The following is a 25,438-nucleotide window of genomic DNA, read 5'->3' as shown; positions in this document are numbered from 1 at the left end:
CCCCCCCCCTTAGTATTGATTTTAAGACAAAAGAGCAGTAAGGACCAGGGTTAAATGACTTGGCCAAGGTCACACAGCTAAAAAGTAGCTGAGGTCAGATTTGAACCTAGGTCCTCCTGATTCCAGGCCTCGTGCTCTATCCACTGTGCTACCTAGCTGCCTCTCTGTTGGCCATTTTTGTTCTGTTGTTTCTAGTATATTTTCTTAGAAGAGAAAACAGAAGCAAATTAAGAACTGAATACCTTTGACTTCTCTCTCTTGTCTACCTGGGTGCTACAACAGTTAGAGCAATGGGCCTGGAGTCAGGAAGACCTGAATTCAAATCTGGTCTCAGACAGTGACTAGCTATGTGACTCTGGGCAAGTTACTTAATTTTATCTGCCTTGGTTTCCTCATCTGTAAAACAGGAATAATAGAGGCAATTATCAGTTTTGTTGCAAGGATCAAATGAGATTATATTTGAAAAGCACTTATAATAGAATACTATGTAAATGCTAGCTATTATTATTATTATTATCATCATTACTACTACTACTGTTATTAAATCCAGACCAGCCCCAATAGGACAGAATCACGATGAATCATGTTGCCCACATCCAGCGCTGGATTCAGTGTAGACTAAGATTTGGGGGTAAGGGTGTGTGTGGGAGAGACATGGCAGAAGATAGGAAGGAAGGAAGGAAGGAAGGAAGGAAGGAAGGAAGGAAGGAAGGAGGGAGGGAGGGAAGGAAGGAGGGAGGGAGGGAGGGAAGGAAGGAGGGAAGGAGGAAGGAGGGAGGGAAGGAAGGAGGGAAGGAGGAAGGAGGGAGGGAAGGAAGGAAGGGAGCAGGGAAGCAGGGAGGTGAGCTCTCCCCAGGGCGGTGGAGGCCTGAGGCGGGTCCCCTGTGCGCTCTCCCCTGGCTGGCAGCAGAGCGCAGCCCTCCCCGGCTGGGCTGGGCTGGGCTGGGCTCCTGCGGCAGCGCGAGGGCCTCACGTGCTGGAAATTTAATCAGGCGTCTTGTGACCTGGGAAGAATGTTCCGGGGCTCGGCGGGCTGGCTGGGGCCGGAGCACGCGGCGTTCCTGGCTGAGGGCGCCGGGCACCCTGGGGCTTCTGAGCTTGGCTTGCTCTGTCCTGAGGAGGGAGAGGCAGGTTTCTGCCCAGGGATTTCACGTAAGGCCAGGCTGAGCCGGTTTGAGGCCGGCCCTCACGGGGGGGAGCCCCGGAGACCCAGAACGCACCCCACCGGGCCAGGAGACACGCAGGAGAGCATTCCGGGTTCTGAGCAAGCTCGTGCCGGTCCCTAACCCCATCCTGGCCCTGACCTCAGCCTCAGCCTTGGCCTGGGGTCCAGCCTGGCCCCTGCCCGGGTCCGAGACGCCGTCACACATCCGGGTCCCTGGAATTGAGGGTTTCCGTTCCAAGGGAGGCCGAGGTGGCCCCGGCGTGTTTCTCGGGCTGCTCGGGGCCCCCAGAGGCCAGTGCGTCACCCCGAGGCGCCCGCCCTTCTGGCCCCAGGACGGCCTGAGCTTCCAGAATCCTGGAAGTCCTCATCTGTCTGAGTGCCAGGCCGGGCTGGCCCCTGGAGCCCACAGGCCACGCTGCACCCGGCCGGGGCCCCTGGAACAAGGTGTCCCGTTCCCTGAGGCCGGGGGCCATCTCGCTCTTATCCCCACGTCTCCACTGGTGACGGGCACCGAGTGGGCGCGTAGCAGCCGTTTGTGGGCCGCCTCTGCTCAGAGAGACCCAGCCAGGGGCACCAATTCGCCTCTCCTGGGCGGCCCTGGAGGAAGCCTTTCCTGGCCTTCCCCTCCCTCAGCCTCCTTGAAGCTCCCCCCGAGGGCGCCCAGCATGGCAAAGCTTTCTGCCTTCTCAGGACTTTCAAAGCTTGTTTTCCCTTAAACCCTCCTTTTCCATCTAAGAGGTCACTGGGGTCAAGTGACTTGTCCAGGGTCACCTAGCCAGGAGGGGTCTGAGGCCAGCCAGGAGGCCGGGCCTGGGGCTCTGCCCTGGGGCTTCCAGGTCTTACAGATGGCAATCACCTTCCCCAAGAAGAATGTCCCCAAAGCCCTTCCCCAGGCTGGCTGGCTGCCCTCCGGCCTCTCCGGGTCCTTCCCAAACCGGACAGCCCACAGGTGAGGTCCGAGCAGAGGAGAGGATGGCGGGGCCCTCGCCTCGGGGCCCCGGGCTCCATGCTCTGGCCAGGGGCCTCCCACAGGATTTTCCCTCCTGCCGGCTGCTTTGCTGCTGCTGCTGCCCCAAAGATGCTCCGCGGCCCTGGAGCCGGAGTCCTTCCCTGAAAGCTGCCCCCCAGCCTCCCCTCCCTGCCTCGTCCTCGGGAGGCCCTGGGCTTCCCCTGGAATGGGGGAGATGCTCTGGAGGCCCCCCATTTCCCAGAGGGGAATCCTGGGACTTAGGGGCAGAAGGGACCAGGGGCACCCTCATGGGGCCCCTCCCGACCACCAGAGAGGTTCTTGGCCGAGGCCACACAGGCACTGGCGGCAGAAGCTGGATTTGAACCCGAGCCAGCTTTCTCCCATTCTACCGTGGTCTCTCCTGCATCTTGTGGCCTGGCTTCCTCTCTGAGGAGGGGGGCCTGGGAGGGGGAGTCCGGGAATAGAGGGGGTGTCAGCCCCTCCCTTCCCTGGCCCCCTCTGCCTAGTGCCCCCACTTGGGGTCAGAACATCCTGTGCCTTGTCGGCCTAACTGTTGCCACAGAGGAAAGGAGAAGTTGGCCCGGCCTGGCCGCCCGAGGAAGCGGTCTTCCACCTCTTGCCGGGCTCTTTGGTAAGGCCACAACGGCCCGGCCCTTCCCGTAAGCCCCGCCGCAGCCCAGGTTACCCAACTCGCACCCATTCATGATTCTCTCCCAGCAAATGCAAAGGCGGGCATTGAAGCAAAAGCACAGACAACAAGCCCATTTCACTAAGGGGGAGACTGAGGCTCAGAGAAGGGCAGAGCCAGCCCTTAGGGTAGTTGAGGCCCTGGGTGAACAATGACAAATACATGGGCACGACATGGGCATTGAAGGAGGGCACGGCCGCTGGGTAGTCATTAAAGATGTATTAAGCCTGGATGTCTAAGGCCTACAGATGGAAGGTCCTGGATTCAAATCTGACCTCAGACACTTCCTAGCTATGTGACCCTGGGCAAGTCACTTGACCCCCACTACTTAGCCCTGACCCTTCTCTGCCTTGGCGCGCACACACATGCGCGCACACACACTAAGGCAGAAGGCAGGTTGTTTGGGGTTTTTCAATGTATTAAGCCCACAAACATATTAGGAGAACATGGAAAAGTTTCCTTGTCAGACTTAGGGATGAGGGAAGAATCTACACTAAACAAGACACAGAGAACGTTACAAAAAAGAAATACGTCATTTTGGTTACATGGAAGGTTTGGTACCAATAAAACCGCTCCGACCAAGACGAGAAGGGAAACAACTTTAGAAAAGGCTTCTATAGCCGCGTCTCTCATTCCCCAACTGATAAATGATCAAAGGTATAAAGAGGCCATTCTCAGAGGAGGAAGTAAAAGGACCAGAGTCAGATGAACAATGCCTCGAATCCCTATTGATTAGAGAAATGCAAAAGAAATCCAGTCCGACATTCCGCCTCCCACCTACCAGACTGGCTAATAATCTACAAAGGAAAAGGATCAGCGACCAGAAGGGACGAAGGGAAACCAGGACCCTCGCTCGCTGTCAACAGAACTGGGAACCGGAGAGCAATATGGAACGAGGCTCAAAGGGCCACCAGACTTTGGCCCGGAAATATCCTGCCGGTCGGTAGGCCAAAGAGAGCAGCGATAAGGGCAAAGGGGCCAACTTGTCCCAAAATCTTTTTAGCAGCTCTTTTCGTGGTGGCAAAGAATCAGGACCGGAGGGGCCGTCCACCCCCTGGAGAATGGATGAACACGTTGTGTGTAGGAGTATAACGGAATACTGACGAGCATGATGAGCTCAGAAAAACTTGGAAAGGTTGCCAGGAAGGGATGCAAAGCGGAGTGAGCAGAACCAGGAAAGCACAACAGAAATACAGTATCACCAGCAAAGCAAGTCTCCAAGACAACCACCAGGACTCATGGTGGAAATGCTCTCCTCAGCCCCAGGAGTCCCGCCGGAGCCCGAGGGCAGATCGAAGCCCGCCGTCTCCCCTACATTCTCTCTGAGACCATTCATGCTGCTGGCCTGGACCATCGGGAGTCTCAGAAAGCCAACATGCCCAGAAGTTCCCTCCCACCCTTCAAAGCCTGGCATTCCCCACCGAAGCCTCTCCCTCGGCTCCAGACACGGCCTCCAGAGGGCCCAAGGAAAAGCCTGAGTGTCCCCCAAGACCAGGGATGGGCACCTCGAAATGCCTTGCTCCGGTGAGCCAGCCCTCCTGGCCATCGCCAGCCGAAGCTGCCTCGAAGCGGCAATGCTTGCAAGTCCCCATTCCTCGGGCATGTCCCCTCCAGGGCGCCCCCCTTGGCTGCTCAGGGCAGACCTCGCTCTCCCCTCCTCTTGCCAGATGGAGCTCTTAACTCTTCCTCACTTGTTCATGGGGTTACAGGGCTTGGACCCAGAGGAGATCCGATGGGCCGTCTAACCCGGGTCCCCTCATTTTATAGACGGGCAAACTGAGGCATGATGTGGCGCGGGAGGGCCCGTGCCACAAGGCCCAGAAGTGAGGAGCCGAAGCCCAGGGCCTCCGCCATCAGCTCTGGGGCCCTCGTGGAAGTGTCTGCTTTTAAGCTGACCTCCATCTCCCCCGGTTAGTACCACAAAAGCTCAAGGCAGGGAGAAGGAACCTCTCAGGCCCATCCAATGTGGCGGGAATCCCCCTGTAGTCATGCTTTGACCAAGAGGCGTCACAGAGTCACGGAAGGAGACGTCGATTTGGGCAGGGAAACGTGGCTTTGTGAAGGGGACGGGGCAGAGCGCAGAGAGCCTGAGCAGCTGCCACCAAGGCAAGCCCTCCCCTTCCCCAGTCTCCTTCTTTGTCAATTGGGGAGACAGGGGGAAGGAGGGGGCTACGTTCTCACCCTAGAAAGGCAGACGGGGGAGGGCTCTGGAGGGGGCATCCAGGCTGGCTCCTGTGCCCTGGTTCTGGAGGGAAGATCCCGTGCCTTCTCCTCTGAGACCAGGAGCATGAGGTGGCCGGCACCCTTGTTTCATTTGACCTGTGGGTCCCCCCGGTGCTGAGCATGGATTTAAACCCTCACCCCAGTTCCACACATAGCAGTTGCTCAATAAGTGTCCTTTCCAACCCCTGGTGTCCCAGCCGGGGATGCTCAGGTTCAGAGAAGGGAACGGACCCTCCCAGGGTCTCGCAGACACGTCAAAGGCATTCCAGCCCCCTGATGCCACCTTTCGGCCAAACCAAATCTCTGTGGGGAGTTTCAGGGGCTCTTGGAAACTTTGCCCAGAGCTTTTAGAGAGGGACTATGAAAGGGCAACGAGGACCAAGGCCCAGCAGGCCCATCCATCCCTCCAACAAGCCCGCCCGGTGCTATAGCCGTGCCCATTTCCAGGGGTTCCCCAGGAGGGTCCCTGGGTCTGGCCCAGGTGCTCACACCTGTTCCAGGGGGCTGTTCCATTGGGTTGTTCCATCCCTCACCCACCATCGTACCCAGTGGGCTGATGGGGGAAAGTCCCCCGCCCAGAGGCCTGACTGGAGAACATGACGTAGCCTTGTGGACAGTGCTGGGGGGTTCCCAGAAAGCCTCTCCCCTAGAGGCCAGCCCCGAATGATTCATCTCAGACAGGAAACCGCTGTCCTTCCTTCCGGGGCATGCAAAGCTCCAGAGAGCTGCCCCTGGTCTCCTGTGGGCCTGGCCCCGGGGTGAATGAGAGAGGGCAGGAAGCCTAGGAGTGGCCTCCCCCAGAGGTCACCGGGACCTTCCCCCTCTCATATTCTGTGACCCTTCTTCACGTTTGTCCCATGTTCCCAACAGTGAGCCTAGTGGCGAAGCCCTGACTGAATGAATGGTGGGGTCTGCCGTCACCCCCAGTGCTCTTGGTGTCTGCTGGTCTGCCCAGATCTTCCAGCAGGAATCCTGGGAACGTTCACGGATCCCCCAGGACTACGCCCTCAGAGCCGGACCCGGGGCATCTCTGGGCGGCAGGGATTTTTCTGAAATTCCAGGTGCCGACAAAGAATAATAGGGAATGGCCTCGGCTTAGGGAAGTGTGGGAAGCACCTTTCCGTGCCGTCTGGCCCTTCACTTCTCTCTCCAAGGCCATTTCAGAAAGGAGGAGGGAGCCCTCTCACCCCATCAGATAAGATCATGCTGGCAAAGCCCTGGCATGTAATTGGTGCTTAATTGATGTCTGCCTCCCTTCCCTTCCTCTTAGCCAGTCCATCTTTCACCTGGATGCCTAAAAACCCAAAGGACCAGCCCTGCTTGGGCCAATCCTTGCTGATGGGACAGAACAAACTTGTGAGCCCCGTGTTTAATGTTCCCACCAGTTTGGTTCCCACCTCCTCCTTTCCCACCATGATCTCATGCAAATCCTGTGCTTGGCCTCCATTCTAGGCCCTCTGACAGCTCTGCTCGGGGCTGCCTTGTCCATGGCGTTGCTAGAGTGCTCACACCTCTGTTTCCTCCCAGCATTTTGTCTCGCTCTCTCCTTCGCTGACAGTTGGCCTTACGTAGCATCAGACTCTCGTGTCCTTCCCCCCGAACCGTCCTTAAATGTCAGATCAGAAAGTTCTTGAGGGCAAAAACGACCATTTTTCACGTTTATACACCCATCCCGGAGCACAGGACGTGGTAGGAACGCCATGGATGTCCGAGGAATTCCACCGACTAGGATGGCAGGCGGCGGGGAGAAGGTAGAACTTGTGGTTCTTCCTGCCACAAAGAATGAGCTACAACGGCTAGCCAAGAGTATCCCAACGGCTCACCTAAGCGGGGTTCCTTGAACTGAGCTCCCCGAGGATGGCTTCTTCAGGTGGGTAAGACGGCCGAGCCACAGACGGGGACGGCGAATGGCGCAGGCATTCGAGTAGCTTCTGAGTTTGAGTTCGACCCCTGGAAAAATTTTAGGACACATAAAGGGACCTGCATTACTATCACAGTATTTATATTGTGCGTTCACGTTTTCAAAGTTCCCCACGTAGGCTCACTCTGGACCGTCAGAAGAACTGTGGGAGGAAGTGCTACTGTTATATGAGCAATGTTAGAGTATTTGGATTTTAGATGAGATTAGAATATCAGAAGAGGAAACTGAGGCAGGCAGAGGTTAAATCACTTGCTCAGGGTTGCAAAGCTAAGTGTCTGAGGCAGGATTCTAACTCAGATCTCCTTGATCCCAAGTCCTAGACTCTATTGCACCAGTTAGCTGCCGGACAAATGGTTGCTGATTGATGAATCGGTGGATTCCCAAAGAGCCGGCACGGCTTCCTCAAGCCTCGCTCATGTCCATATTAAAGACAAACACACCCCAGACCGCGAAATTTCAGTATATGCAACACAATAGTCATTGATGCTAACTTCTCTCTTCCCCCATAAAGCTGCCTTAGAAAGGCCTTTTTGTAATATGGTAAAAAGCATCTCTCTAAACTCAAAAGCTGGCATTTGGCAACGGGGAGATACCGGGAACTTCCCAAATAATAGAGGAGAAAAGTCGAGTTCCCTCTTTGCTTCTAGCATTGGCTCTGGGTCTCGAGTTCAAGGGATGGCTAGCCAAAAGGAAAGAAGAAAGTTGAAGGCGTGGAAGAGGAGGCCTAATTGTCTCTGCCTGCACACGCCATGACAGAGCTCCTTCTGAAACCCCAAAGAATCAGCAAAGAAACTTAGTAAACGTATGCCAATTAAATCCACCACAGCGTCATGATCGTTTCTAGATCAACCCCAAATCCAGAAGGAAATAAGAGAAAAGGAAAGCCCGTGTCTTTCGCCACCACAAACTAGGAAATGCATAACCTCCCTGGGAGTGGGCATGGAAGACACCCTCAAGACATACACTGTAGAAGATAAAGGAGGGCTTGAAGAGCTGGCAGCGGCCATCGCTGGCCTGCGCCAGTCGGATCCAAGGGACGATGCTGCTGAAGTCAGTTTGCTGATTTTGTTCTCAGAACGAACAACCTGCCACGAGTCTATTTTGCAGACGTGAATAACATGCCAGGAAGATTCGTCTGGAGGAACAAATGGCGCGGAACCCCAGGAGGAACGATGGGGACTACAATTAAGGGGGAACAGAACCTCCAGGTCTCAGAACGATCCACAAAGGGATTTAATATTGATTACCAAATAGACAAGCAAGTCAGTGGAACAGCATCAGAACCAACTCCACAGTCCCAGGCTTGGAAACCCACAAATATAAAGTCCTTCGGACCGATCTCCCCATCGGACGAGAACCGCCAGCAGCCAGTGGACAGAAACTGGGTTTAGGCCAACATCTTCTGCCAGCACAAGGGATCTGTGGCCCGCCTAGAGGAAGTCGTCCCCCGGGAGCTGGAAAAGAGTGAGAGCAGCCACCTTCCGGACTGCGCGGAGGGGGCGATTCTCCATCCCACCAGAGATGGAGGCCGTCAGGAAATGGAGATCATCTCAGTTATGAGAAATCGGAAAGATTTTGCACAAACACAATCAAACACAATCAATGTTCGGTCCCACGAGCTGAGAGGACGAAGCCCATTTAGATTTGGCACGAGGGGACCCCCCTGCCCCCCAAGAGCCATCTCAAAGTGGGATGGACTGCTTTGGAAGGCAGTGGAGGAGTGGAACCTCTGAGAGGAGTGAACTGAAGGAGCAGCTGGGTGGCTCAGTGGATTGAGAGTCAGGCCTACAGATAGGAGGTTCTGGGTTCAAATCTGACCTTGGACACTTTCTGTGTGACCCTGGGCAAGTCACTTAACCCCCAGTGGCTAGCCCTCCCCGCTCCCCTGCCCTGGAGCTGATGTCCTCTCTAAGACAGAAGTAAGGCTTTTAAAGCAAAACGAACATTGGGCAGACGAAAGGAAATCTCCTTCAGCTCTTGGGTGGGCCCTCTCGAGGCTTTGAGTTCCTTGATTCGGAGCCGAGGAGATTGGGTCCAGTTGGCAGGTCCTTGAGTTCCGATGCCCCGGCTGACCCCATGACAGAAGCCTGGAGAGGCCGACGCCTCTGCCGGTCACCCCCTTCCCAGGCCCCCCAGCAGCCTCCCCGACACTCTGCGGTGCCAGGTGGGGACTGAGGTGGGTGGACCGAAGGGCCCTTTTCCCTGCAGTAGAATCCCCAACCCGCCCCATGGAGGCATGTGCCGCTCCCTCCCCCGGCTCCCCCTGGCCCATGGGAGACCCTCAAGTCCCTGCTCTTTGGGGTCTCACTCGCTTGGCTCCCCAGATTCTCCCATAATGCACCATGACTCAGAAGGCCCCGAACGCCACGTCCGCCCATGGTCTTGGGTTCCAGTCCCTCCGCGTATTCGAGCTCTGTGCTGGCTTGTCGGCCTTCCCTCCTAGACAGAGCCCGGTGCCGTGGGGGTGGGGACCCCGTCTTCTGAAGCTCGGAAAGGGGCCCTGAGCAGGTGGCTGGTTTGCCCGTCGGAGACCTTCTGGTCCTGCAGGCCGGAGGGTCTCCCGGGAGGGGGGGGAAGGAGAGAAGGGCCCCCCCCGGGGCCCCAAAGTCCTGGTCAGAGGCAGAGCGGGAATGTGATTCGGGGCGAGGAGGGCGTGAGGCAGGCCCCCGAGCCACCTGCCCAGCCCCAGCAGCCCTGGCACGGGAAGGCTGGGGGTCCCGGCCGTGGGGCCGAGAGGGGAGTTGGGAACATCGCGTCCGTCCCAGGCAGGGAGGGCTGGGGAAGGAGGGGAGCGGAACAAAGGCCTCGCTCAGCTTCCCCGCCCCCAGCGCCCGAGCTCAAAGGGCCCTTCTTCCACAGAATGGCCCGATTCAGCCCTCTCTCTGCAGCCCGCAATCAGGAGGTTTCCCCAGGCGTGGAGGGAATGCTAACGTCCCACCGCGGTCCTGGACAGCAGAGAGGGCGGCCGTGGGGGCGGGACGCCCACATCTCTTGGCCCCCTCTCAGAGGCCCGTCTGCCCCAAAGCTCGAGGCATCAAGCGTGCCTGGGCAAGAGGTTGAAGAGTCAGTCCTGTCACAGATGGGGAAATGGAGGCACAGCGAGGAGACGGAACTTGGCTAAGGTCGCCGAGTCCGGGCTAAAACCCAGGGCACCGGCTCCGGCTTCACGACAGGATTCTGCCCACTCTGCCTGCACCATCCACTCATTCATTCGGTGTGGTAAGTACCTCCTGTACCCAGGCCCGGGCTCTGCTCCTTGTCTGGGGGGGGGGGGGAGAGGGAGGAGCAGAGCAGGGCCCACGCAGCTCCCAGAGATCGAACCAGAGCACGAAGGGCAGAGGAGATGCCCCGGAGCTCAAACCCTGGGCCGGTGGCATCAGAGAAGGGGAGCAATCTGGGCAGGCTTCCTGGAGGAGGGCTCTTCTCCAGCTGGGTCCTGCAGAATACCTGGAGTTACAGGGCTTGGGGATGCCCCTGCTTCATGGGACATGGCTGGGTGGGAGTCGCAGAGAACATCCTCCCCGGTAACCAGGAGGTGTGCAGGGCCGCCTTCTGAGAACTCGGAGTTGATGTGCGAATGTATGGCTGTGAAGAAGGGCCGAGGGAAGCGCAGAGAAGGCCCTTCTGAGGGGGATCCAGTGGCAGCCCCCAGAGCGATGCTGTTACGTGGCCAGCACTCCAGGGAGGGACCAAGAGGGCTGCGGGAGGTCCTGGCAGGGTACTGGGGAAAGCGTGGCAGGCACGCGAGCCGGGACCCCGGGCCGGGCCCATGCCGTGACAGTGTTCTCTGGAGCAGACGACGAGGGTAACTTTGACTCGTGATCGCACCGCAAACTCTTGCTTCGTGCCAAGGCTCGAATCAGGGCAGATGATGTCTCGGGATGAGAAGGGAGTCCGGAGGAGCCCCGGAAGCAGCCAGAGTCGCCTCGGAGGGCTCGGCAGGGGCTCAGGTGCCCGAAAATGAACTTTGTGTTTCAGCCTCAGGCGAGAGAAGCAAGTTTTTGTTCCTTAAATTGCTTTTTACAAGAATCGGAACTTTTCTAAGTTTCTTTCTTCTAATTCTAGTCCAGAAATGAAACCTATGCTGGGTTTCTGATGCCAGAGGGCAGCGGGGGCGAAGAGGCCATGTCCAGGCAGCTTCTGTCAGGCCCTGGGGGGGGGGCCGTGACCTTCAGACAACCATCGGGCTTCTGGCCTCCTTCTCTGGGGGATTCCATTCCACCTTTCAGGGAAATAGAGGAGGAGCACCCTAGCCAGGCCCTGCCCTCAAGGAGCTCCCAGTGGGAAGACAGTGGAAGAGGAGGAGGAGGAGGAGGAGCCCAGGTTCTGTCTTCAGGGAGGCCGGGGACTTAGGGGAGGAAGAAGCTACTGGACTGGGGAATGATCATCTGAGCAGGACTTCCAACTCCGACATTCTCTACTTCTGTGCTCTAGATTGTGGGGGTTCAGACTGAAAGAGTCAGAGAAAGGGGGAGATCCTATTTGCTTGAAACAGTCATAGAAGGCTTCCTGGAGAAGGAGGAAGAGGAGGAGAAGGAATTAGGTTTGGAAACGTTTGGAAGATATACAAAAGGAGGACGGAAGGAGAAAGCATTCCATGCTGGGAGATCCTTTCTGAGGAGTAGAGAGGGTAAGGCTGACAAGTAGGTAGGAGCCAGAGAATGGAAAGTCTTAAATGTCAGGAGAAATTTCCATATTAGAGATAATAGGGAGCCTCTGAAGTTACAGGAAGGAGGGTAGAGTGATCAGACCTGGGCCTCAAAATTATGAGTAGAGAAGGGATTGGAGTGGGGGAATACCTGAGGCAGGGGGACTAATTAGGATATTGTTGCCAAAGTCCAGGAGAGAAGGGGGGGGGGGAGGAGAAGGACCTGAGTTCTCTAGGATGGTGGCCAGAGTGTGAGTCTGGTCAAGAAAAGGACTATGGCCAGGTCTGCCACTTTACCTTTGACCAATCTTTTCTGCATCCTCTGCCTGCCATGATCCTCCCTCCAGCCCTGAGCACAAGGGTGTATTGTGTATGTGAGAGAGAGACACACACACAGAGACGCAGAGAGAGGGAGAGACAGACAGAGACACAGAGAGAGATGGGGGGGAGACACAGAAAGAGAGAGACAGAGAGAGAGACAGAGAGACACACAGAGAGAGAGAGACAGAGAGACAGAGAGAAGGAGGGACAGAGGCACAGAGAGAGATGGGGGGGGAGACACAGAAAGAGAGAGACAGAGAGAGACAGAGAGACAGAGAGACAGAGAGGAGACAGAGAGAGACAGAGAGACAGAGAGACAGAGAGACAGAGAGACAGAGAGAGACAGAGAGAGAGAGAGAGAGAGAGAGACACACGGAAAAAGAACCCCAGAACAGTCTCAGTCAGGGACAAGGACAAGCCCCTTCCCCTGGTCTCCCGGGCTTTTCGGATCAACTGGGATGGGGGCGGCGGGCAGAATCAGGCCCGGGGCTAGGCTGGGGGTCTCGAACGTCTGGGACGCCCCCCCCACACACACACGTTTGCTTTTACTGGAGGGGGAGAAGAGCCGGGGATCGAGTCTGGGCTTCAGGACCCCCCAGGTCCCCTGCGCTGTGCCGGGAGGGGCGGGAGCCTGCGCGCGCACACACAGGAACATACAAGAATTCCCACCAGAAGAGATTTCTCAATGGGCGCTTCCCCTGTAAGCCGCTTCCGGAAAGGGTTTATGAAACTCACACACGGGCGGGCACATGACTTCCAGCATCGCGCAGCCTTTCCTGGCAGCTGCCCCCCCCGCCCCCCGGCCTTCTGGCTGCTTCGGTCTCTGTCCCGGCCCATCCCCGAGCCTCCCTCTGCGCCCCCCGTGTGCCTCTCTGTCCCCCGGACCGGTCTCCCGGCCAGCCCCCGGGGCCATCCCCGTCATTGTCCCGAGAAGGGGTCGGAGGAGTGTCCCTTCCCTTCCCCTCCGCGGGCCCCATTCCGGCCCCCCTTCTGATAAACTGCTGATAAGCCCAGAGATTGCACAAGGGCTCGCGGTCCGGCTCGGGGACGACTCCCAAATCGGAAGCCCTCGTTAGCCAATGTCCTCACTGCCCAGGGTTTCCAGTAAGCGCTTGAGGGCGGCGGGAATCTTGGTCCGAGGGCAGGGCTGGGGCCGGATGCCCCTCCCCCCCCCCCCCCCCCCGGGCGGGGGTGGGGGGGGGGGGGGGGGTCGGGGGCGGGGGTTCTGGAGGGCTTACAGTCTAAAGGGGGAGGGGAGAAGCCCCCAAAGGACGCAGAAAGGGGCGCGGAGAGGAGAAGGAGCCAACCGGGGCCTGCTGGAGAGAGGAGGCCATGGGGAGGGCCCGGAGCAGGCGGGGAGCTCCTGGAAGTGAATGGGAGGCCTGAGGGAGGCTGGGGAGGGCGGTGTTCGGGACTGGAGACCAGGAGGAGGAGGCTGGCCCAACGCTCTCCTCACCGGACTTCCACCCTTGGGCTTGGCTTTGGGGGGACTCAAAGGTGGAGAAAGCACCGGCTTTGACCTTTGGTGTTCCACCAGGGCAGGAACCCCTTCCACAGATTTCCTGCCTGAGGGTGCATCCCTTGGGCTGCTCTCTGCCGGAGGACCAGGAAACCAGAAAGAATCTGAGAGTGGGGGGGTGGGCAGGGGGAGGGGGACCTCAGAGCCCCTTCATTTTGGAGAGGAGGACGCTCCATCAGCTAATCAGGGGAGACTTCCCAGAGGCGGTGCCTGCAGACATCCATCCTGAAAGCAGGACTAAGAGAAGGGTTACCACCTGGGCCAGTTTCTTAATCTCTGCTTGCCTCAGTTTACCACCTGTAAAATCAAGATAACAACAGCCTCCTCCTTCATAGGGTCATTGCAAGGCTTGGATAAGATATATGCGTAATAGCCATGCACATAGTAGGCCCTCGCTAAGGCCTTATTCCTCTCCCAGACAATTGTTATCACCATCATCATCCCTTGCTTTGGATTCCAGTGACCTGGTTTCACAGCCCACTCTAGCTCTGTGACTTTTTTTTTTTGTAATTTTTTTTTTAAACCCTTGTACTTCGGTGTATTGTCTCATAGGTGGAAGAGTGGTAAGGGTGGGCCATGGGGGTCAAGTGACTTGCCCAGGGTCACACAGCTGGGAAGTGGCTGAGGCCGGGTTTGAACCTAGGACCTCCTGTCTCTAGGCCTGACTCTCACTCCACTGAGCTACCCAGCTGCCCCCTAGCTCTGTGACTTTTAAGGAAAGCTCCTCACTTCTCCCAGGCCTCAGTTTCCCCCTCTGTAAAAGAAGAAGTCAGACCAGGTGATCTCTAAAGTTCGACTCTTCTAAGGCCTACAGGTGCCTTTGGCTCTAGAGCTAAGACCCCGTGATCAAATAGAGACCCAGCACAGCAAAATGGCAGGGGTGGCTGGAGCAGAGAGAGCGCCCCCCCATCACCCCCAAGGCTGGGGCAGCCAAGGCTGGTGGCTCAGGGAGCTGAGCTGCGGAGGCGACAGGCCCAGAGGGGCCGCTGGGGCTGGTTGGGGAGAGGGAAGCTCCCTGGCCCACTTTCCCTGTGTCCTGAAGTGGCCTCCTTTCCTAGGCCGGCCCCAGCCCTGGTTCTCGCTCATTGTCTCCCTGAAGAACAACAGGCAGTTGGAGTAATTCATGAGATGGAGTCACAGCAGGGCTAAAAATACTCGCTCATTGGGCTGGCTGCTATTCTTGGCTTCAGGGGCCTTGGAGGCTCTGCCTCCACTAGCCCAGATTCTCAACCTCATTCGGATGGACTCAGAGCTTGAGCTGGGTGGGAACGGGCCTGGGCGCACTAGTCACGTATGCAAAACCAGTCACCGAAAAGAGTTCTAAAACAGCCCAGATCCTTGAGGCCAGAGTTTAGAACCCAGAGCCCAGAACCCAGTTGAAGCTGAGTCAAAGAGCCCAGGACCCCAAGCTCAGAGGTTAACTCAGTTTAAAGTCTGGAACCAGAACCCACTATACAGTCTGGCCCAGTCTAGACCCAGAGCCCAGAGTCTAGAAACTAGCCCAAGCTGGAGTCCACAGTTCAGAAATCTCCCAGGGTTATCGTGGACCTCGAGAATCAAATTAAGGGGAGCTGGGGCTTTTCTGACCATCCTCATGGTTTCAGGGTTGCCACCTGACCTCCTCCTCTGGGACATAGGGGGCTGGACAAGGTGGCCTCACAGGTCTCCCCCAAAGTCCTTCCTTGGTCCCAGGCATTCACTTAGGGCCCCCCACTGGCAGTGGCCCCACCTGGGCGCCTCCTAGGAACAGACAAAGGAGCAAGCATGAGCCCAGGAGGAACCAACTTGGGGTTTTCCAGCTGAAGTTGGGATCTTTCTCTTCTTTGTGTGGAAAGTCCAATTTGTCTCAGGGAAGGGTGCCCAGGATCTGCTGGGAGAGATTTAGGTTGGCTTCCCCTTCTCCTTCCCTCCCCCCGAAAATTCCAGCCCCCAGAAGGCACTCATTGCCCAGGGGCTGGTGGGATCATGGGATCGTTTCATAGAGGCTAGACTTTACCCCAGGCCACACAACTAGTAAATGGCTTGGCAGTCTGGGTCTCCTTCAGGTAGCTCAGGCATTTGGGAATAAAGGCCCAGAGGCTCTTCTTGCTCCTGTTCCATTCAATGTTTTCATTCTGAATTCATGCTCAGCTGGTTCAGGTTGCTAAAACACACTGGTGGGGGCTTCAGTCAGGTTTTACCTAAGGGCTTAGCTCTGGGCTCTGGACAGAGAAAGTATTTAATCAATGGCACTGAGCTTTCTATTATCTTCTTCCGGGGCCCTGGGGGAGGACAAAGTGGTCTCTGCCTTCTTCCCTTCCCTTCCCCACAAGAAGAGGTCCTTGCAGCATCCTTTTCTGTGTGTGTTATATCTATCAGGCTATCAACCCCTTCTGTGCCAGCACACGCGCGCACACACACACACACACACACACACACACACACACACACACACACACACAAAAGCTCACTNACACACACACACACACACACACACACACACACACACACACACACACATGAAAGCTCACTTTTCACATTTTTATTCCCCAAATGGAGCGCAGCCCATGCACACAGTAGGGCTCTCAGTAAATGACCATTTGGAGTTTTTTTTTTTTTTTTTTAATTTTTAGCATCATAGACTATAGACCTGGGAAGGCCCTCAGAGGCCTTGGAATCACTTCCCTCATTTTCCAGAGGAGACAAAGGCCTGGGAAGGGGACAGAACTGGCCCCAAATCTTCCTTTCCCCCAAGTGCGAGGAGAGGGGCCAGAGGAGGGCAGGGAAGGGCTCCCCAGGGTGGGGAGGCAGAGCTCCACCTGCAAACCCTAAGTTGTTGTAACTTTTAGGAAGCTTCCCACAAAGGGAAATTCCCTGGCCTGGGGGAAGGGGGAAGTCCAGCTCCTCACCCTCAGGAGTGACCCAAGCAGAAGCAGACTAAGGCCCTGCCCTCTGGGAGCTCCCAGGCCTGCGGACTGAGAAGGGGCATCCTGGGGCCCTGCCTCTGGTGGAGAGCCTGGCCCCAGCCTTGCCTTTGGGGGGTTCCCAATGTGGGAATTATTCCCAGTTTATTCTGTAGCTATTTTAGCTGTTCATAGCAGTTTACCTATTGTTTCTCCCATTTGATGGGGAGCCCCTACCTAGAGGGCAGGGACTGCCTTTGGCCTCTCGGCTCCAGTGTAAACACAAGGCGCTCAAGAAATGCTGACCGAAGGGGGAGACAGAGAAGGCGCTCTCCAGGCTCACTCTGGACCACCCCAGGTGTGTGTGGCTGAGGACAGCCAACCTGGGCAGTCCCGATAAGCTACAGCCCAGGCCCCAAGCCTGGGCTCTGGGATTATGGCCGCCTGGCCCGCCTTGCCTGGGGGGTGCCATGTTGAATCCACTCAGGATCTAAGTGTGCTTGGGCACGTTTTTTGTAAGAGCTTCCCAGGGAGCCCCACAGAGCCGGATGTCAGCACCCCAGAAGTGGGAGCTGGGTCTCATGATCAGAACTAGCCAAACCCTGAATTCTTTAGTGCAGAACCTTGAAGGCCCAGAGCTGCAAAGGGCCGCAAGAACTGGGTCCTCCTGCCCCTGAGGACTTATGGAACAAAGCTCTCTAACTCCATGGGAACCTTTTGACGCTCAAAGATCCCCATTTTAAAGATGAGGAGACTGAGGCCCTGGGGCAGGAAGGGACTTGGCCAAGACCTTGGAAGTCACCAGAAGAGCCAGGATCCGAACCCAGGGACTCTAACACGACTCTCCCCACCAGCCACAACCTTCAGGCTGGCCTTGGTGTGCTGGATGCAGCAGGGCAGAGGAGAGGTTATGGGCTTCAAGCCTAGCTGGGCTGGCCCTTTTCTGCATAGGCTGCCTCCCCTCTCCTGCCCTTCTGTCCCCATTCCCCAAGTAGGCCCACTCCCAGTTTTTTAGACCCAAGCCATCCTTCCAACTTCAGGCAAAGTCTCTCCTAGAAAGACCGTCTGTCAGCCAAGCCCGCTGAGCTCTCCGGGCCATCCCTGGGCCACCCCGAGTCCTCTTCTTTGCTCCCGGGTCATGAACCTCCTCTTTCCCCACTCCAGACTGGGAGATCCCTAGGTCAAGTCACCAAGTCCGTACTATGTGTCAGGCTTTGTACCAAGCTCTGGGGCTACAAAGAAGGTCAAAGGGCAGCCCCTGGCCTCAGGAAGCTCCCCGTCTAACAGAGGAGACTAACAACTGTGCCCAAACAAGCTCTAGGCAGGATAAATGAGAGACGATGAACAGAGGGGGAAAGAGCTAAGCTTCCGAAGGCCTGGGGAAGGGCTTTCCCAGACAGGGAGACCTGAGCTGAGATTTGGAGGGAGCCAGGGAGGCCAGGAGGTGGGAGGAGGACGGAGAGAGCTCCAAGGCCTGGGGATTGGGCACCTGGGCCTGCAGACAAAGCGTCCTGGATCACTGGGCATGAGGGGGGTGAGGTAAGGTATGAGAAGCCCAGAAAGGTGGGAGAGAGAAGGTTTATGGAATGAGAAATGGCATGATCATCAAACCTCCTCTGTGCCCCCCAAAACTAGGAGTTTCCTTAGGGTAGAACCTGAGGCTATCCTGTCTTCCCTTCCTGCCCCATGCCCACAAAAGCCAGCCTAACACAGGACTGTGCACACAGGGGTGAGCAGTAAATAGGCTCGGAGCCCACCGTGGGGGTGGTATTGGGGGGAACAGAGCCTCAGTCTCTGATCTCAGCCTCCATGGTGGCTCTTAGCTGGGCTTTCACACAATAGGTCAACCCCAGCCCTGCCCTCATTCCTTCCATTCCTCACTTATCTCTTATCAGGGTCATTGTCCAGATCTGGAGGCTGTGCCCAGCCTGGCCTCTGCACCCAAGCCTGGGCCCCTGGGAACAGGCTGTTCCCAGGCTTTCTCCTTCCTTGGCAGGCTGGCTGACCCTCGGCCTAGCTCCTTCTATCTCTGGGGTGAATATTCACTGTGACACCCATGCCAGCAATGTCCAGGCAGTTAGCATTGAGAAGCTGCCATAGGGTTTGGGCACACATGCATGCCTTTGTGGCATCAGGCTGGTGTCTTGACCCAGTGCATCCCCCAGAGGCAGCTGGGATCCAACAAGCTACTCTGGGAGATGTGCAAAATTGAGAGCTGTGAGGGATCTTGGGAAAAATCTAGGTTCACCTCTTCATTTGGTGGAGATGGGGAAGGTGGGCCCACAGCACCTCTGATTCCCATCCTGACCGGATGACAAACAAGGACCCCTCTAGGGGAAGGGAGCTCGGGATTGGGCCTCCCTGAAGATCTCCCATAAATCATTCCCTGGAGGTTCTCAGGGCAACCCTCTGAAATCAAGTAGCCCTGTGGGAAGGAGAAGCTAAGGGAGGCAGAGAGGTCGTGCAAATGTCCCAAGACACACAGCTTCCCCATCCCAGTGCCCATCTCCAGCACAGAATGAAAGCATGAGAGGGACCTTGAGAGGGACCTCAGGGGGCCATCTGGCCAAGCTCATGCCTTGAAGAGAATTCTTTCCACAGTTCTCCTAAGGAAGTGTCCATCATGAGCCTCTCCCGGAGGACCCCAAATGGGGGAATGTTGAGGCAGCCCCGCCATGCCTCTTACCACCTCCAGGCTAACCGGTCTCTTTGCCACTCTCCCCAGTTCTGCCGGCTTTGCTCCGTTGGCCCCCAGGAATCAATCTAATCCTTTTTCCAGGTATCAGTCTTCAGTCCCTGAAGGTGATGAACAGATTCCCTCCAGCTTTTTCCAGGTCAAACATAGCTGGTTCCTTTTCTTCCTCATATGCCATGGTCTCGGGGCCCTACGCCATCCTGACCACCCTCCTCTTATCACTCTCCAGCCTCTCTATGCCTTCCCAAAACTTGGCTCTCAGAACCAGTGCCATCTTCCCGGCAGGGCAGATGATAGACGAACTAGGACCCACGTATTTCTCAAAACTCTGTCTCTCTGGGCAGCTGGGTAGCTCAGTGGAGTGAGAGTCAGGCCTAGAGACAGGAGGTCCTAGGTTCAAATCCGGCCTCAGCCACTTCCCAGCTGTGTGACCCTGGGCAAGTCACTTGACCCCCATTGCCCACCCTTACCACTCTTCCACCAATGAGACAATACACCGAAGTACAAGGGTTTAAAAAAAAAAAACAAACTCTGTCTCTCCATGTAGCCCGAGATCTCCTTAGTTTTCTTGGCAGCCATATTTCACCGTTGGTTCCCATGGAGCTCATGGTCCACTGAGAACCCCTGTTTTTTTTTTTTCAGATAAACTGCTGTCTAGCTATGTTCCCCACCCCACCACATCCATACTTTCTTCAATCCAAGGATAAGAGGTGGCATCATCTTCACTATGTTTCATCTTAGATTCAGCCCCTCAAGATCTTTCTGGATCCTGACTCTGACCCAGTCAATCGATAAACATTGATGGAATGACCACTATGTGCCAGGTGCTGTGCTAAGCTCTAAAATACAACTAGAGGCAAAGGGCAGTCCCTCCCTTCAAGGAGCTCACAATCTAAAGGGGGAAGACACAAACAAATACGTATAAACCAACTATAGACAGGATAAATAGGAAATAAGGAACCGAGGAAAAGCTTCCTGTAGAAGGTGGAATTTTAGGAGCAGCTAGGTAGCACAGTGGATAGAGTGCCAGGCCTGGAATTGGGAGAGCCTGGGTTCCAATCTGGCCTCAGATACTTCCTAGCTGTGTGACCTTGGGCAAGTCACTTAAGCCCATCTGCTTTTTCTGGCTTAGAATTGTTATTGAGATAGAAGGTAAAGGCTTAAAAAAAATAAAGTTAAAAAAAAAGGTGGAATTTTAGCTGAGACTTGCAGGAGCCAATGGGTTGGCACCCCCTGCCTGCCTGTGATCAGCAGCAGAACTGATAAACATTCTGTCTATGCCTCTATTGATGTAATGGAGAGACTTCAAACGGCACCGGACCAAGGACAGATCCCTCCCCTGGAGATCTCCTGCAAAGCTGATGTGAGCCATCACGCGTCCTCTTTGAGCCCAGCCATTCAACCAGTTCTAAACCCATCGAACTGTCCATCATTTAGCCCATATCGCTCCATCTTTTCCACGGTATGACATCGTAGGCACACACGGCGTCAAACCTATGACCGAAATTGAGGTAAACGGTTTGTACCCAGAATTCCCCTGATCTACTGGGTCAATCAACCCCCTCGGAAAGGGACAGAGGCTAGGCTGCACTGAGCATCCTGCTCTTCTGGAAGGCAGCCCAGTTCTCTGCCATCGTCGCCCTCTTTTCTAAATGTTCTGATAGTTCATCCTAGCATTCCCCCTGCAATCGAAGTGAAGCTCACCGGCCTAGCCCAGGGTAGCAGTCACTGATTTCCAGCCCATGGTAGGCACGTCTGGTTTGCTCAGATGCCATTGTCAAAGATTTAACAATCCTGTTTTTAAGAATTTTTCTTCAGGGTCCCCACATGGGCCAAATGATATAAGTTCATCAAGGGCAGCTTCGGGGGGTTCTCTTACTGCTTCCTCACTTATCTGGGTTTCAACTCCCTAATAGCCATTTTGGTTGGGTCATTCTTCTGGACAGAGAGAGCAGACAAAAAAATCCAAGAATTCAGTATCCCTACCTTCCCTCTGTCGTCAGTTGTCATCATCCCATCTCTGCCAAGTGGTGGAACCATCCCTTCTTGGCCACTCCATCTCATCTAGCTAGAAAACAAACATCCTATTTGTTCTCTGTAGCTTTCCTCCCCGGGTTAGGCTTATTCTGCGTTTTAGTATTCCGGACACTATTCTGACAGGTTCTTTCCATCTTCTTCCATTTTCTATATGAAAAGTTAAAAAAAACTAAATGGGTCAGAGAGCTCCTTGTGCATCCACATTTTCCTATCCAGGGATACCTGTTTTTTCTTCCTTATCAGAATTGTTTCCCTTTGTATCATCTGAACTTCAGTCCTGAGAGTTTCTTGTCCCTCTTCACCTGACTTTCCCTGTAAAATGGTACTCTGTGGCATCCTATGAACTCTGAAATATAGTTTCCCCAAAATCAAGGACGCACATCAGACTATGCCTGGCTTTCCTCTTCTTCTCACTCACGGACCCCCAAGAAGGAGTGGTCACTTCTCCCCAGGGTTCTCGGCATTCATTGCCAACCAGCAATCAGTTCCTTCCTGTGAGTGTGAGTCAAATCTAAAAAAGGATTTTTCCCTTTGGAAGATGAGACAGAGACAGAGACAGAGAGGCAGAGATAGGGAGAGAGAGAGAAACAGAGAGAGACAGAGAGACAGAGACAGAGAGAAGAGAGAGACAGAGACAGAGACAGAGAGGCAGAGATAGGGAGAGAGAGAGAAACAGAGAGAGACAGAGACAGATTGACAGAGGCAGGGACAGAGAGACAGAGACAGAGAGAAGAGAGAGACAGAGACAGAGACAGAGAGACAGAGAGACAGAGAGAGAGGTACAGAGAGAGAGATATACAGAGACGGAGAGACAAAGGCAAGGACAAGGCGAGAGAGGTGGTCAGAGAGCTCCAGCACATGTCTAAAAGATAAGGCCCGTCTGTCCACGCCATCATTCTGTCATCGTCCCCATCACTGGAGGTCTTGGAGGCGAGGCCTGATGACGACACCAGGAAGGTTATGGGGGACTTCCTTTGCCACTTTGGGTTGGGCAGATCTTAACGTGGGGGTGCCGGGGGCCCCTCAGGCTGCCAGCTTCCACTTATCAGAATCGTGCTTTTAAACGCCCAAAGGCAAACGCCCAGGATTTAAAGAAACCCACACAAGAGGACACCCAGAACTGGACTGAAGACCCTCGAGGAGTTCCTTTGGCCGATGGCCCCCAGGCAGGCAGGGAGAGTCTGCTGAAGCGGACAGTGAGAAGGTAAGAGCAGGGCTTGGGCTGAGTGGGGTCTGGTTATGGTGGGGGGCTCTGGGGCTGGGGGGGGGCTGGGCAAGGGCGGAAATTGTCCAACAAGGTTGGAGAAAAAAGTTTCCCAGCTGCCTGGGGGTCGAGGTGGCCTCTGCACCCCGGCTGCCCCTCAGAGCAGAGCCTAACACACCTGCTCGCCACCCAGCTGAATCAGGCCGGATGTCCACAGTCCATAGTTTATTTGGGATCTCAGATTCCTTGAACCTCTGCTTTGTACTCTCCTTGGAGACCCAGTCGGAGGATGTGGCAAGATAGGAAGCACTCAGGCACGTCGGGTCAGCTAGGGCAATCTAAGAGGACTTCCTAGAGGAGGCAGGACCTCCCCATCCCCACCCCTTTTCTGCCTCACTCACTCCTTGAGTCTTGAAGGGTTTGGGGAAGTGGAGAGAAGCCCAGTGTTCCCTGTAAGTGCTCCTGAGGTCAGAGAATCAAATCCTCCCATTTTACTGAGGAGGAAACTGAGGCCCAAGGACTTGCACAAGGTCACCCAGACAAAAATTATAGAGGAAGGTGGGGAAAGGGGTTCTGGGGACCCCGTTTCCAATTCCCTGTGAGCGGGGCATCAGCAGAGCCTGAGAATGTTGTTGAAGAGGTCCGACGGGAGGAGTCCTGCTGCCTGGCTCCCAGGTCCCGGGTTTGGGGTGGGGGTGGGATGGGGGTATCCGCGGCATCCACGAGGGCCGCCCGCTTCTCACCGAGCTGGAGCTTATCTAGCTGGGCAGCTGCTTTAGCTGCCAGACCCAGAAGCCCAAGCCGGCCTCTTGCTCGTCCTCTCCAGATTCCGGGCAGAAGCTTAGGGCCGGCTCCCTCCTGCCTGCTCTGTCTCCGTAAACAGCAGAGAAAGGGAAGCCGAGCTTCGAGGGGGGCCAGCGGGGGGCTCCCTCAGAGCCTCGGTTCTTCCATCTGGAAAATGGGGTCTCGGAGGCACGATGGGCTTCCGAGGAGAGGACGGACTAGCTGTGCCCTCGGACGTTTACTCGCCCCTGAAGTGAAGCGTTTGAGCTGTCGGGAGGCGCCTCGGGGGCCGCTGAACACCTCCAGTGACCAAGAGTGGCTCCCCAGGGAGGCCGTCTGTGCACGCCGGGACGGCTCTCCTCGTGGGACGCTTTTCCTTAATGAGCCCCGGCCGGCCTCCTGTGCCTTCTTGCCACCACTCTGGGCTGCCGGGATTCCTCCCGCCCAGCTCTGTCCTGGGATTCTGTGGCCTCCCGGAGGCTCCGCTTGCCCATCTGTAAAGAATGGGCCCGGCTCCGAGCGATGGAGGCCCTCGTCGGGGGAGGGCAGGCTGGCTTTGCAGGATGATGCGGTTCTGGGGGACATTCTGGTGGAGCCCCGAGTTGGGATCTAACTGACCGGCCACATGCACGTGTGCCCGGGGCTGCAGGGGCCTCAGGGATGGTCACGGAGCTTGAGCGTGGCTGTGGTCGCCCCATCCTGGAGGAGGGGGTGAGAGGTCCTCTGAGGTCCTAGGATCCCGCAGCCTTGGATGAGGCCACAAAAGGTCCGAGTTCAAATCCTCCCCCTGAAGTTGAATGCACCACATCATGGAACTGTCTCTCGGGCTCTCTTGTAAGGCTCTAGACCTCGGCCCCCCTCCCTGCTGCACAGCGAGCCCCGGGGTGGGGCACCACTGAAGGGGGCCTCTGGGTCTCCCTGAGGGGCCGGAGGGAGAGAGTGCCCATTCCTGCCCCCGAAGGGTCCTCGGGGTGAGGTCGGGGCATCGTGCCGCCTGGTGGCAAGGACGGCTTGTCTCCTAATCTCCGAAAGGCTCGCTGTCCCCTCGGACCCCGGCCCAGGCCTTGCCCGGGCCTCCTTGGGCCCTCCCTCCGGGACATTCCAGCACAGATGCTCCCCCTCCGTGTCTTGGGCTGAGGGGGAGGGTCGAGCCTGGGACCCCGTCCGTCCTTGGCCCCGGCAGGGTGCGCGGAGGTGGCTGCGCCGCACGTGTGAGCACACTCACGTGTCTGCCACCCCCGGACCGACTCACGAGCCCGGCAGAGGCGAATTCCCTGGGAACGAGGCCGTCCGATCCCCAGGATTACGTCACTCCACGCCCCCCCGAAACTCGACCCAGGGTGGGGATTGTCTGCCCTCTGGGGCAGATGGAGGGACAATGGCCAGAGATTTTAGAGGGTCAGGCCGAGGCATGGGCTGTCCAAGAGGGCGCCTGGGCCCGGCCGTCTCTCCACAGCCCCAGCTTCCCTCAGGGCCCAGAGGCTGGGAATTGGGTCCTGGGCTTGACTGAGGGGAGAAGGAAGGCGGAGGAGGAGGTGGACAGAGGAAGAGGAGGAGGAGGAGGAGGATGGAGGAGGAAGAGAAGGACGGAAGAGGATGAAGGAAGATGGAGGAGGAGGAGGATGGAGGAGGATGAAGGAAGATGGAGGAGGAGGAGGATGGAGGAGGATGAAGGAAGATGGAGGAGGAGGAGGATGGAGGAGGAGGAGAGTGGAGGAGGATGAAGGAAGATGGAGGAGGAGGAGGATGGAAGAGGAATAGGAGAAGGTGGAGGAGGAAAATGGAGGAAGAGGCAGATAGAGGAAGAGGAGAAGGAGGAAGAGAAGGACGGAGGAGGAGGATGGATGATGGAGGAGGAACATGGAGGAAGAGAAGGACGGAGGGGGACACAAGACTATGGAAGAGGAAGAGGAGGAAGATGGAGGAAGAGGAGTGTGGAGGACGATGAAGGACGATGGAAGAGGAGGAGGAGGATGGAGAAGACCCTCAGAGAGGAAAGCAGTCAGAGACCCACGGGAGAAGTAATGGAGGGGCGGTGGGGAAGGAGAATGGTGACCCCAGAATAGCCGCAGAGCCCTTCAGGAAATAAGACTCCAAGTGCCACGTCTCTTACGACGGTATCCAAACAGCGGTCAAGTCTCGGTGCTTTCGGCTTCGCGTCTCTTCCCTCCTGCTCCACGCCCAGGACTTTTGCTCAGGTCCTTCTCTTCTTGCTCGGACCCTGGCGGCCAACCTCCGTACCACGGCCAAAGCGATTTTCCAAAAACACAGGCTGAGCTGTGCCAGTGTCCCTCCATCTTCTGTGGCTCCCCATTGCCTACGGCAGAGAAGATGAAGGCTCGCAAAGCAGATTGCAGTGTATTTGGGAAATAGTTCACAAAA

Source organism: Gracilinanus agilis, chromosome 5 (assembly GCF_016433145.1).
Source record: "Gracilinanus agilis isolate LMUSP501 chromosome 5, AgileGrace, whole genome shotgun sequence".
Lineage (NCBI taxonomy): Eukaryota > Metazoa > Chordata > Mammalia > Didelphimorphia > Didelphidae > Gracilinanus > Gracilinanus agilis.
This window is presented reverse-complemented; position numbering follows the sequence as displayed.